Source organism: Myotis lucifugus, unplaced genomic scaffold (genome assembly GCF_000147115.1).
Source record: "Myotis lucifugus unplaced genomic scaffold, Myoluc2.0 scaffold_1018, whole genome shotgun sequence".
NCBI lineage: Eukaryota > Metazoa > Chordata > Mammalia > Chiroptera > Vespertilionidae > Myotis > Myotis lucifugus.
Genome location: NW_005872066.1, coordinates 66,887 through 72,500, shown reverse-complemented (window position 1 = coordinate 72,500; position 5,614 = coordinate 66,887).

Sequence of the window (5,614 nt, the reverse complement as noted above, 5' to 3'; positions counted from 1 at the left end):
AATAAGAAAAACTGTTGCAATGGGCATTTAAAAGTGGCACTTGGTTGTTTTTATAGAGTCCAGTGGATGCAATCTGACACTGATAATGGGCTCTTACACACTATATGCACTGCGGCTGTTTATTGCTAGTAACGAAAGTGCTAGTGGTAACTACTGGTTACCCATGTTTTGCACTGCCCTAGCACCTCCCATACAAGTGTGTCTGGAAGACACAGCAATGTGCAGCTATGTGTGTTACCATAAACAAAGGGCCTGTGTGAAAGATACACAGGTTTCCTATGGAGGAAAGGGGTTGTTCTCTATGGTTAGTGTGTGCCTCTGTCCCATGTCTGAACTTTTTCAGATGATTTTGTTATATATATATTTTTTAGAAGACCAAAAATGTTATAGTAGAGCAAATTTAATCACTTGTTTTTATACTTTACTGTCTTATTTTAGTAAAGAATTTAATAAGAGAACGGTACTGTTGGTTTTAGCCCAATATTAAACATGAGTGGACCAAAGAAAAGGAAAGTGGACAGTGAATGCCGAGTGTTTAAGAGGGAGTGGACAACAAAATATTTTTTCACCGAAGTCCGATCAATGCCGGTATGTCTGATATGCCAGGAAACACTTGCAGTCTTCAAAGAGTACAATCTCAGCCATCACTTTGCCATAAAGCATGGCAACTATGCTAGCAAGCAGTCACCTCAAGAACGGGAGGCTACTGCACAGAGGTTGATGGCTAAATTACAGGCTCAGCAAAATGTCTTTCACAGACAAACTGCAATTCAAGAGACAACTACCAAAGCAAGTTTGATGCTATCATTCAAATTAGCAAAAGCTAGCAAACCTCTCTCTGAAGGCGAGTTTTTGAAAGAATGTATGATAGAGACAGCAGGTCTCTTGTGTCCAGAGAGCAAAGGCAAGTTTGAAAAACTCAGCTTATCGAGCAGGACAGTGACTGGTGGAGTGGAACTGATTGATGAAGACTTGGCCAGCAAGTTAAATAGTAAGGCAGAGTTCTTTAAGTTTTATTCACTAGCATTAGATGAAAGTAAAGGACACTGCTCAGCTCTTAATTTTTATCCGAGGAATTAGTGACAATTTTGAAATTACGGAGGAGTTTTTAGCCATGGAGCCACTGAAAGGAAAAACACGGGGAGAGGACTTGTATGACCGGGTGTCTACTGTCATCGAGAAAATGAAGCTACCATGGAGTAAACTTGCTAATGTCATGACAGATGGATCTCCAAATTTAACTGGAAAAAATGTCGGACTGCTAAAAAGAATTCAGGATAAAGTGAAAGAGGAGAACCCTAACCAAGATGTTATTTTTCTTCACTGTATTATTCACCAGGAATCATTGTGCAAGTCTATATTACAACTTAATCATGTCGTTAATCCAGTCGTAAAGCTTGTTAATTTCATTCGAGCAAAGGGACTTCAGCACCGTCAGTTTATTAAGTTTCTGGAGGAAACTGATGCAGATCACCACGACTTACTTTACCACTCTCGTGTCCGCTGGTTGAGTTTGGGCAAAGTTTGCAACGAATGTGGGAGCTCAAAAAAGAGATTGGTGCATTTTTGAAATTAAAGGGGAAGTCTGACGAATTTACTGAGCTGAGTGACAAGAATTGGCTGTGTGACTTTGCATTTGCTGTAGATATATTTTCACATTTGAATGAACTAAATGTGAAGCTACAGGGAAAAGATCAGTATGTACATGACATGTACACTAATGTGAAAGCCTTTAAATCGAAGCTGATTTTCTTTTCCAGACAAATTTCAGACAAGTCTTCACTCATTTTGCCACACTAGCCACACAGAAGGAGACCATCCAAAACGTGAAGAAATACAGCAAATCACTGGATGACCTGCATGCAGAATTCTGTCGTCGGTTTTCTGATGTTGAAAAAATTGACCAGTCACTTCAACTGGTGGCCTGTCCTTTGTCACAAAACCCTGAAACAGCACCAGAAGAGGTGCAACTGGAACTCATCGATCTTCAGTCTGACTTTGTCCTAAAGGAGAAATTCAGCTCTCTTGAACTAAGAGACTTTTATGCTTCACTTAATGAAGCCACTTTTCCAAACATCCATAGGATGGCACAGAAGGTACTGGTGCTGTTTGGGTCAACCTATGTTTGTGAGCAGACATTTAGCGTCATGAGCATCAACAAAGCCCCTCACAGATCCAGCTTAACTGACGAACACCTCAGATCTATCCTGAGAATAGCCACAACAAAACTAACTCCAGACTTTGATGCATTAGCTAAAAAAGGAGACCAACAACACTGTTCCCACTGAAGTTTTAAAGACCAAAAACCTTTCAACCCAGTCTACATTGCCATCTACATCTATATCCCGGGCATAATTTGGAAGTTGCACTAAAGAAAATGTTTAATTTACTGTTTACACATTTTGTTCTTTTCTATTTGTTTTAGTTTTAAATTATTTTATTATATTTAAGTTTAATTTGAAAGGCTTTTGTACCTTTCCTTTGTTAGGCAATTTTATTTTGCCTTTGCCATCTTCAATATAAGGTATGTTATTGTGCTATGATTCCTCCATTTTTTGAAGTTTCAAATTATAATAATTAGTATTTACATTCTTCTTGTTAAAATGTTTGAAATGAATAAAACTAAAAAAAAAAAAAGACCGTACCCTTTTATGTAATGGTGTTTACTTTGAATTTATATTAGTTCACACAAACACTCCATCCATGCTTTTGTTCCGGCCCTCCGGTCCAGTTTAAGAACCCATTGTGGCCCTCGAGTCAAAAAGTTTGCCCACCCCTGCAATAGGCGGTCTCCCACATGTAGTCTTTGTATTCCAGTGAACAAACTTTAGTTATCAATATGCAAAATATTTATTATGTATATTTCTACAAATGTATGTCTGGATAACTATGTCCTGCAAACTTTTTTGTTAATTCTTACAGAAATCTGCTTTTGCTGTTGTACCTAATCATCTTTCTCACTTGGTTTCTGGCACCAGCGGTCACTTCCCTGTTTACAACATCACTCTAAGACTCTGGAAGTCGCATACAGCAAGGTCTTCTGGTCACGTTTCACAATTAATGTTTTGCCACTGTGATACATTCTTTCCTGTGTATCCAACGGCCTTCACAGGTGTTTTTCTCTCAGTTTCCAAGGCTTTTCACTTCAAGTTTTTCAGGGACCTAGAGCACGCAAATGTAACACACCCTAATTTAAATTATTTGTCTTGGAACAATAAACCATATGGTTATTTAAAGTGTTTGAGTGAACTCTTAAACTAATAAAAGCACATTGCATGGTTTCCAAACTTTCTTAACGTACTTGTATTAGTCATGGTTCTGCAGAGAAACAGGACCGATAGTATGTATATGTAGAAAGAGTCATTATAAGGAGTTGGCTGGCAGGAGCACGGAGGCCGAGAAGTCTCAAGATCTGCAGATGGCGAGCTGGAGACCCAGGAGAGCACGTGTGTTTTGACTGAGGTGTCATATAAAAGTATCCTCCAGATATAGTATTAGCCCTGTTATTAACAGCTCAAATTCCACAGAAGTCACAGGGTTCTCCTCCTGTTATAGACTCCAGTGTCCACTCTATTCTCCCTCTCACGTGCTTATCGGGCTAGGAATGTGGCATCTTCTTCCATAGAAGACTAACAAAGGTTACAGATATCCAAATAGAAGCAAGGTGGTCTTTGAAGGACCACTGTAGTTCTACTAAACTGAAAGACTGGCATATTGATTGGACACTTAGTATCTGCCAGTGCAGCCACATGACTGCTGGCTCCCCATGGATGCTGGTACAGGGATTCAGTGATTACCAAGCATGTGTGGTCATGGAACTGGAGAAAGGTGTTAGGAAATAAAGAATATAGAACAGAACCTTTAGAATAAATACAGACCCATGCGTTAAAAAATGCGTTAAAATGTGCCAGTCTTGGATAGGATAGTCCTTGAAGGTGGTTAATCATGAAATGAAAGGAAAGTAAAAATTGCTACTGACTCAAGCTCTGTTAGTTAGTAGCAATTCTTTTTAAAATTACCATTATCATAACTTATATCATCCCCAGCATTTTCCCAAGAAGGCTGTCCACTCCTTGTATAGTGTTCCAGTTCCCCTTCCGCTGCCAGGCCCCGTGCCGCAGGGCCTTCCAGGGAAACCCCAGGTGGGCCGCCATGGGCCCCTGCAGCCACGGTCCTACTGGGGAGGTGGGGGCGGGGAGGAGATTGGCCACCTTTGCCCCCCCCCCCACACACACACACACAGCGGGGTGGTGGCGGGGCGCCCGCCCGCCCAGGAGGTCCTTTGGCATTTTGGCATTCTCTCTTCACCAGCTTCCCTACTCCCTCCCTCCCTCCCTCCCTCTTGCTTCCCCTCTCCTCCACTCCACCCAAGTCTATTCCACTCCCCACACTCCCCCAGAGATTCTGTCCATCCTTGGGCTCACACACATTATACATACATACATACATACATACATACATATATACATACGTCCTACACCTGAGTATCAACCCAAGATTCGGAAACAACAGACATCTGCTGCTGCTGGAGTGAGGAGGAGGAGGAGGAGGAGGAGGAGGAGGAGGAGGAGGGGACTCAAGAAGTAATGCCATTCAAAACTAAACATTAAGTCATTGTGTAAATGCTGTGAAAGGAAAAGTGGATAGGGTATGCCTGTAAATGGCATAGCTCTCCCTGCTCACCTAGCCTTTTCAATGACAGCACCCACCCCATACTCACCCCCTTCCTGTCATGGATGCTTTTCATGATCCCTGAGAGGAAGGAAATATCCCCTGTTGCTGAACCCTGGCTTTTCACACTGCAGATGACCCCCTTGGACAGATGCAGGAACTCTCACTCCCAGTCCCAGAGAGGGTGTTTTGACCCTTGATCTCTTTCTTGGTTTGTTTTCTTTCAATGGTGGTAAACACAGACTTCCTTTGAACCTTTGATAAGCCTACAGCTTACATTCACACTCCTTTAGCTTGATTTTTAATACAACTCCCGGGGTCAGGATCACGACTTTAGAGTCACGGTTGGTTCGCCCAATGAGAGGACTCGTGTGTGTGTGTGTGTGTGTGTGTGTGTGTGTGTGTGTGTGTGTGTGTTGGGGGGGGGGGATTGCCCGCTTTGCTTTCTCCCGCCTCCCTAAAATGTCACCAGTGGATTTCATCCAACCCACGTACAGTCTCCTCTTTGGATTGGAGTGGATAAAATAAGGGGGGCGACATTGCCATTCTTGGGAACATCCTCTCCAACCATTGTTGAGATTGTGCTTCCCGGCGTACGAGCGACATTTGTGGACAGTTTGGCTCAAAGACACTCACAGAAATTCTGCACAGGTTGGAGGATTTCTTACGTTGTTGACAAATGCCACACACGCACACGTGTGCGGTGCCCTTGGTTCACAGTTGCCGCCTGTGGGGCTCTTTCAGGTTTGTCCATTTTCCTTCCTCTTTTCACAGGGAGGAAGGAGGCAGCGAGTGTAATCACCAGTGAGTGTGTGACATGAGACTGAGATTTCCCGTGGATAGCGGGTGACCGACGGTGGGCGGAGGGAGGGGAGGGAGGACACATCATCCATCCATCCATCTGTTGACCGGAAATAAAGAGTTAACAAGAAAACCCTAAGGG